This window comes from Melanotaenia boesemani, chromosome 14 (assembly GCF_017639745.1).
Source record: "Melanotaenia boesemani isolate fMelBoe1 chromosome 14, fMelBoe1.pri, whole genome shotgun sequence".
In the NCBI taxonomy this organism is placed as follows: Eukaryota; Metazoa; Chordata; class Actinopteri; order Atheriniformes; family Melanotaeniidae; genus Melanotaenia; species Melanotaenia boesemani.
This window is the reverse complement of record NC_055695.1, coordinates 19,133,068-19,142,381: the sequence shown is the minus strand read 5'-3', so window position 1 is coordinate 19,142,381 and position 9,314 is coordinate 19,133,068.

Genomic DNA, 9,314 nt, shown 5'->3' with positions numbered 1-9,314 from the left:
AGAGTCAAAACTCTTCCACTTCACATAAACTGCGCGAATATTGGCACTAAAATATACTTATTACAGGATTAGGCTGACGGAGCTATCCTAGGACGCGTCTTACTCCTTCATCGCTCAGCAGCGCCCCCTCCAGGTTTCTTTTCTTATCACATCTCTGGTTGAGAAATGCTATCCACCTCCTTGCTTGCCTCATATTGAGCTGATTCATCTTTTTACCACTTACTAAAGTGTTATTTCTCACGATATTAAAATATTTCTCAACCATTTTATCATTACAGAATCTGTGAAAATAGTCAACACCCTCCTCTACAGGCCTCAGATCCACCCAGCAGAAGTCTAATCAGGAACTGAAATCAAACTTGAGATGTTAATTTGCTTCAATCAGGAGGGTCTGATCCCTGGGCTTTTGCTACATCTGGATTGTAATTGGGAATGTTGCTGTGAGGATAATGCACAAAGCTGAGCCAACAGTTGGAGGCTTTGCTGTTCTCCAAACAGCCTGCCGATGGAGAGTTAACAGGGCAAGTCCAATATCTACCAGCAGCTTGTCACAGGATGGTTGTAACAGTGTGCTTCCTGAGCTGCACTGCCAGAGTTATTTGGTATCATTTTCTCCTTCACTTTGGATTCATTGTTTGTTTTGAATATAAATATTGGCCCACATTTGCCAGATGAGTGTGAGGAAGGAAAGTGGAGGGGGTACATGACTGAAATTCTAACGAACCTTCAGGAAGTAATCTGGACTAGGGCATGCAGGAGGTGAAAGGTTTCTGCCTGCTTCTGTTGGCACTGAGATTTGTGTGGAATGAAACAATTTCGCCGCGTGGTTCACACTCTTTCTCTTTTTGAGGAAATTTCAATACTGACCCACAGATTATCGATCTAGCTGCTTAAACGATGTCAGCATGAGGTGTTAACTTGATCTCCCTGCACAAACACAAAACATCTGTGCTGCTGACTCTCATAAAGTCAACTGACCACCTCAGTGAGAAACAGCATTCAGGATAACAGAGGGGCTCTCTGGTTTGAGAAAGCTCAAAATCTGCTGGCTTTGAAGCTACCAGGAAGCCGTTCTCTCATTCAATACAGATAACACCCAGGCCTTAGCCAGAACTCCACTCCATCAACTTACTGCACACAGGAAATGAAGAAAACGTGATGAAATGAGTGAGGAAAGCAATGCATTACGTTCAAACTGCAAAATCACAGCGGATCCAGCATGTTAGGACTTATTTCATATAGAATATGAAAATATGTCAACTTTACAAAACTGAAAATATTTTATTATTGTATACCATAATGCTCTAATTAAATTTCACTCTTCAAATACTTTCCTGTCTTTAATTAAAGCAACTTTATGTTTATTTAATCTTACATTAAATTCAAATCAACCTCTTATCATTCTTGCTTCAATAAGTCTTCCAACCCTCTGAACAGCAAACTTTACTTTTCCACCTTCAAAACAAGCCACATAAGGGTGAAATTATACTCAGATTTTTTGCCCGCCACTGCATGCACTACAGATATGTAGTAATTGAAATTATTGTGTGTGCATTCTTTAGTTTTATTTAACTTCAGTTCTATTTTCTATTTTCTCTATTGTTTAAATTTAGGCTCAGTATGATCAGGGTGAGCCTTTAGGTCTTTCTCTTGCAATGTTACAAACCCTAAAACTTATTTCTACTCTTTAAAATAACAGTTTTTCCTTGTAAAAAGTAATTACTTAATGGCTTAGATGCACCTTATTTGTACCTCGTGTTTCTTTGGGTGGAGCTGTCAGAAATTAGTCACACTCTCCTCTCATCAACATTTCTGACAAAGCAGACACAAAACACCCAGGAAGTTGACATTTTTAGCGCAAGAGGGGAAAGCCCAGTGCTTGATTTGTAAATCAGGAGGCTGCAGAGCATAGAGAGGGCTCTGGCAGAATGAATCAACACTTGTTTTCAGTGAATTTACTGATATGTGAGGAGTTGTATCCTTTCCTTGTTAATCGTGTGAATTAGTTTATTCAATTTTGAGTCCCTTTCTCCCTGCAACACACAAAAGTAAAGTGTGTGTAAAGGAAAACACAAATCTCTGGAGACACAGGTCTGGTTGCAACTCTGCAGGGTGACACATTGATGACGGGTTGATTAAAGAGTCAGCAAGGAGCTGCGCATGGAGACATAAAAACCAGAGCAGAAACACAAAATGATGGTTGAAATTCTCAAACTTGTGCAACAAGTGTGCACAGACAGTATTTGCCTTCCGCTTGAAAATGCTGGCCTGGCACACAACTAATAATGCTCTACCAAATGTTAATGCTAATGTTTTACAAATATTGCTCTCAGTAGCTACTGGTAAGTTCAACTGTGTTCCATTTGCTCTGGAAGTCAGAGCTTGGAGATGGAAATTACATAATTCCTGAGGGATGTTTCAGTTGGCAAGTATTTCATGGGTATAACCGACATACTCAGCTCTGCTGATCATCCCACAGGTGCGTTGTCCTGACAAGTGTGGCACCAATTAATAGGAAAATACACTGGATTTTCAATGGTATAAGATTTATTGTCAAGAAGTGTTGTTACAACAAAGAAATAAACCACAAACAAAAATTTCCGTACTTTTTGGGCTATGTTTAAATAGCTTTTTTCCCTCAAGTCATAGCTCCTATACTTGAGATTTTACATTCATTAAATCCAAGTTTACAATTTAAATAGTTGGAAGAGTTAAACACAATGGAAACGTAAGGGATTTTCCAGTCATCAAGAAAATATTTATTACACACAATGAGCTAGGTTGGCCACCACTTCATGTTACATAAAACTAACAGAATGGGTGTTGTTTAAAACTATCTTACAACCCTGTTTTTACCTAAACAAGATTCAAGCAATTCTTTGATTTTATATTCAATCACAACAACAGCCTCACATTTACATCAATGCTCCACTAAACTACAATATGATCTCACAATGCAAAGACCATCATGCTTCGGTTCATATGGGCTGCATTCAACATCCACTGCAGGGTGATGCTCGTCTCTCCTTATGGTTGAATCCCAGATGAGGTTGTGCTGAAGACCTGACAGGAGCAGATTCATCATCCCTCACAGGCAATCCATCACCAGCTGCAAGCCCGGGCTTGGGGAGAGCCCAGGAAAAATCTGGGGAGTGTTCTGCCCTGAGTACCCCTCTAGGTGCTCAGTCCAACATGTACTTCAGAGAGATTCTTGAAGACAAGTGCAGTAATTAGATCAGCAGTGTCCTCGTGTTGAGGCGATAGATTGGGAAAATAAAAATATAGACAAGAGAACTGATGAAATCCTAGTTAGACTCTGTGTTTCAATCATTAAATTTTTCTAACTTTTATCAAACAAAATAAAGAGAGAAGATGGTCTCAGGTGTTTCAGTGACTAAAAGGAGTCTGGTTTTAGTTCATTTCATATCAGTTATTCAATAAATACTGAAAAACATTTCTATTGTCTTTACCTTTGCAAAGATGTTAAAGTGGAAGTACTTGTCAGTGTCAAAAGTTTGAACTTCAACTTCTACGAGGATTTAATTGCACAAGACTTGAGAAATAGGGCAGAAAAAGAACCTCATATGTGAAACGTATCGTGCTCTAACATGATACGTTTCACATTTTTACAATCAGCCTATCATTTTCTAATGTGATGAGGTTCTTTTTTTTTATTTGGGTGACGGCTCTACAAATCCATGAGTTGATTTTCTCTACCAAGTACAAGAAAACTTTTCAAGGATGCACTTTCTGGCATTAAAACACTAGTAAATAAGTTTAATTTAAATTAATTGCATCAGTCCAAACACATTTTTGTATGTGCATATGTGGGTCTGTTTTATTACTTATTTCTACATGTAGATGCAGCATGTGAGTCCCATCGGACTCTCCCACCACCTGTGTTGCTGTCCACTGCGTCCTCTCCTTTGATGCAGGGCGGTGGTGTGTCATCCAGATGTGGCTGCAGAAGAACGAAGAGTTCAGTTAGTCCCTGGGGATTTTCCCTGCTGAGCCCCTCGCACCAGCAGGGCTGCTGGTAAGAGCCATACAGCCGTCATATGTGCATGCCTTTTCTCTCATCTCTCTCCCTGCTCAGTGGACATTCTCCTCTGTATCTCTGGTACACACTATCTGCTTCATCGTATCTCTATTCCTCTTCCTCCTTCTGGTCTCCCACCTTCTCCATCTCATTTTCTTTTTGCCCTTTGGGATGCCTCTCTATTTCTCAGCTGCACCTGATTTAGATATAATTACCACACAAAGGTCTGCTGTATCAGATTAAGTGTATAGTGAAATCATTATGACTCTCCTGTGCTTAATTTGCGTTACTTCACTGTCTCTTTGTTTCTTCCAGTGCCTTGACTTGAAACTACTTCTTTACATCAACAAACTGTCTCTTTTCCATTTTACAGCATTGAGAGAATCACAAAAGTAATTCATAACATAATGCCTAGGGCCTTATTATTGCTGAATCATTGGCAGGGCTCACAAAAATACTTGAATTTGTCTGAGCCATTGTTAATGTTTTTAGACACACCTGTGCTTTCACTGCCGTGACAAATCAAAATGTCTGTTGTGGGAAAAAGGCAAGGGGGAAAAACAGAAAACAGCCTGATAAACAAATGCAAGCTGTGTAATCTAGAGTGGAAACGTGAGTGCATTCATAACATGCACACATGTGGCTGCAGAGTTTATATGAGCTGAGCTAAAGATGACCATGTGCATGTGAAGTATGGGAAAGAATAAAGGGAGAAATCTAACAGAGGCCCCTCCAGGCAGCAAGCATCACACACAATCCCTCTCTTTAAGGGCTTACACTAAAAAACCCTGAGCTTTAGGGAACATAAGTGTCAATTTTCACTCAGGACTTATCTATTTTTCTGCATGCATGTGCATGTGTGTGTGTGCTGATAACCTCTATTTCAGTTTCTTCTCTTACTATATCTGACTACTGTTAGAGCAAGAGTGACAGCAAAAGGGAAAAACTCCCTTTTAACAGGAAGGAAAAATCTCTGGCAGAACTCGGCTCAGGGAGGGCAGCCATCTGTCTCGACTGGTTTGGGTGGAGAGGTCAGCAAAGAGAGACCAATTGACACTGCAATGTTTAACCAGGAAGACCAGCTGAGAGAGGAGAAATACGTTAAAGGCCCATTTATGCTCAACACAGAAGACAGATACGCAGACGGAAGGACAGCTTTGTCAGTCTTCTGCGTCGGTTACGCATGTAATTTGGTCCGTTTTCAGGGAGCTTAGCTATCTGTCATTTGACGCAGAAGATGGGGCAATACCACCGAAAATTGCGGGGACGTTGCTGAGCAAAATAGCTGACATGGACCAGGGACAGAAACAAACCAGAGAAGAAGAAAAGGATCAGGAAGGGGAAAAAAGCAGAAGAAGAATGAAGACAACGACAACTGTAGAAATTGCGTAAACTATTGAAGAAAGACTAGATGCGAATGTTTAGGGCGTGTTGGGTGGTTGGAAACAACTTCATAGCAATGCATTACCGCAGCCAAACAGTGTCTGAAACTGACGTTGGCTCGCAGGAGTGAACTCTCAACCTAGCATTGCCCACTAGTGGAAGAACTGACTTAACAACCACGGTAACACAAAAGATGAATGGATGTATGAGGATGGTGACAAAGGACAATGCTTGAAATGGATGTCTTTATTAGCATACGGAAGGGAGCATAATGATGCCAATGCTATCATATATGGAAGATAAGGAGCAGAGAGCTGAAAGGAAAGGGAAGTGCATCATGGGACGTCCCTCAGCAGTCATTATAACTAAAGGATGGCTAGACAACCCCTAACTATAAGATTTATCAAAAAGGAAGGTTTTAAGCCTGATCTTAAAGGTAGCGAAGATGTCTGCCTCCCAAACCAAAACCAGAAACTGTTCCATAAGAGAGGGGCCTGATAGCCGAAGGCTCTGCCTCCCATTGTACTTTTAGAGACTCTAGGAACCACAAGTAGACCTACAGTCTAAAGGCGGATTTATAGTCTTGCGGTGTCTGCGTAACTGCCGTAGGTTCGGTGTAGCTCCGCAGAGGCTTGATGCACACCTATTCCAGACCTGACGTGCACCACTGCTACGCAGACGGTTACGCAAAGGTACTCCCTTGTGATTGGTCAGTTTGGGATCATGTGTTGCCGGATATCTGGATCTTCTGGCTGAATTTGCGTGGTAACCACTGTTTTTAAAAACAATAACCAGTGGATCAAGTTGATGAGAGGCTGATAGAATTATTTCTTCCAAAAGCTAATAAAGACACTGAACCACACTGGACGCCATTGTTTTAAAACAGAAAATATTATCGAACTGAAGTGAACCATCAAAAGAACTCCGACCTGGTGAGTTTACCGGCCGATCCCACCCCTGCTGCCACCTTCAGGTTAGGACGAGAAACTGCAACACGACACCAAAACGAAGGATGTCCCTAATTCTTGTAATATCACGTAGGTGGAAGAAGGCGGTTCTAGAAACCTGTTTTAAATGTGAGCCAAAGGACAAATCCTGGTCAAATATAACTCCAAGGTTCATCACTGTAGTAATGGAAACCAGATTAATGCCATTCAAATTAATTACATAGCTACACAATTATGTCTTTAGTTTTTCGGGTCTAAAGACAGCAACCTCAGTCTTGTCTGAATTTAGAAGGAGAAAATTCAGAGTGATCCAGGTCTTTATGTCTTTAAGCCATCTTTGTAATCTAAAAACTGATTGGTTTCATCAGGCTTCAAAGCAATGAACGTTTATACCACACTGCCTTATGATATTACCTAAGGGAAGCATGTATAATGTGAGAAGTATTGGTCCAAGTACAGAACCCTGAGGAACTCCGTGATTTACTCTGGTGTGTAAGGAAGACTCATAATTTACATTAACAAACTTAAATCTATCAGATAAATGTGACTTCAACCAGCATGATGCAGTGCCTTTAATCCCAATAATCCCAATAACATGTTCAAGCCTCTGTGGTGTTGAATGCAACACTGAGATCTAACAAGGTAAGTACAGAAAGGAGTCCTTTATCTGAGGCCATAAAGAGATCATTGGTAACTTTCACCAGTGCTGTCTCTGTGCTATGGTGAGCTCTAAATCCCAACTGAAATTCTTCTAACAGATTATTTCTGGTTAAATGGGTGCATAGTTGAGTTGAAAGTATTTTCTCAAGAATTTTAGACATAGAGATCGATCCTGAATCGAGAGTAGGTTTTTTAAGTAAAGTTTGATTACAGCTGTCTTAAAGGAGTGACATAAATATCCTGCCAATAGAGATTTGTTAATCAGATCCAGTACAGATGTAATAACAAAGGAAAATATTTCCTTAAATAGTCGAAGTTGAAGGTCTAGAAGCTTTGATTTGGGTTCATTCAGCGTACAGGACAGAAACAGTCCAAACATAAATCAGGTTTTACAGACATCTCTAAAGCTGCTGTGGATGAGACATCATCAATAGTGGGAAGGATATCATAGATTTTCTTTCTAATAGAAACAATTTTGTTTATGAAGAAACTCATGAAGTCATCACAACTGAGAGTTAAAGGAATACATGGCTCAACGGCACTATGGCTCTTAGCCTGGCTACTGTGCTGAAGAGAAACCTGGGGGTGTTCTTGTTCTCCTCTATCAATGATGAATAATAATCAGTTCTAGTCTTACTCAGGGCTTTCTTATTGTTATGTATTGACGTTTATAAGTAGTCAGACTTATTGTGAAAGGTCTGACAGCACTTCCTTTGTTTTGTATCGCCACTTCCGTGTGACTGAGATATACTGTTGTGATGCCGTGAAGAGCAATACACGAGCATGAAGTAGACCGGGCTCCGTGTCGTTTTTATTAGTTAGGACACTCCGTGTGCAAGTAACGATATAACAAAACTGGCGACGAGGTGCTACGCTCTCACGTCGTGTTTCTGGAGAAGTGTTGGCCTGTCAAGTTTTTGTTTTTTTTGTCGCGGTACGTCACGCACATTATGCTAGCAGTACTGGCTGTGCTACATGCTACCTGCGACTCGAGGAGCACTGAGACGGAGCGGCTGCTGAGAGGAGTGGCATAACGGGAGCGTGAGGATACTTCACGGACAGTAGGGAAAACCGATTTTTTTTCCCAAAGATGGCTGGTCTGGTAGGAAATATTGGACCATTTGATGAAAACTCTGAACAATGGAGTGCCTACACAGAGAGGTTTGAGTATTTTATGCTCGCTAACAGTATTAAAGCAGCGGTTGTTGTACCAACATTTTTGAGCGTTATGGGAGGAAAAACATTCAATCTCCTGCGGAGCCTTGTACAACCAGGAAAACCTGGTGAAAAGTCCTATGACGAAATAGTGAAAATTCTGGGAAGTCACTACGCTCCTAAGCCACTCATAATAGCTGAGAGGTTCAGATTCCATAAAAGAAACCAAGAGGACGGGGAATCTGTGGCAAAGTTTGTGGCTGTTCTCAAGCAGCTTTCTGAACATTGTGATTTTGGACAAGCTTTGAATGACACCATACGTGATAGATTGGTGTGTGGTCTGCGCAGTGAGGCTATACAAAAACGGCTACTCACGGAGGCTAGCCTGACTTTAGAAAAGGCCATAGAAATTAGCATGTCAATGGAAATGGCTGCAAGGGAAGCACAGCAGCTGAGTGCCTCAACCCAAGTGCATAAGTTGTCTACAGAGAACAAACACAAAGCAGTTGGCAAAGCCTGCTACAGATGTGGAAAATCTGGACATGAAGCAGCAGAATGCTGGTGTAGGGAGTTAGACTGCAGGAAGTGTGGTAAAAAGGGGCACATTGAACGAGCCTGCAAAACTAAGAAGACACAGTCACACCGACAGCCCAGTGAGGTGAAGAAAAGTGGGTTCTACAAAAAGAAACATGTGAACAAAATACAAGATGACGATAGTGACAATTTTGATGGGGATGCTGTACACGTACTGTCTGTCACAGATGGTGATGACGGATACTGGATTACACCCTTGTTGGAGAACAAAATGGTGAGAATGCAAGTAGACACTGGTACAAGAGTATCGCTGGTCTCAGAAGTTGTTTTTAAGGAAACACTTCAACACCTTTCTCTGCAACCAACCACGCTGAAATTAAGGACTTACACTGGTCAGCAGGTCCCAGTGTTGGGAAGGGTGAACGTAAAGGTGGAGCACAACAACCAGACAAAGACTCTGCCACTGTATATTGTTAAAGGTAAACACCCAGCCTTGTTAGGACGTGGCTGGTTAAAGGAACTGAGATTGAACTGGCAAGAAGTTTTCCTGCTGAACGCTAAAGGAAATGACTCACTGCAGGATATCTTAAGCAAAC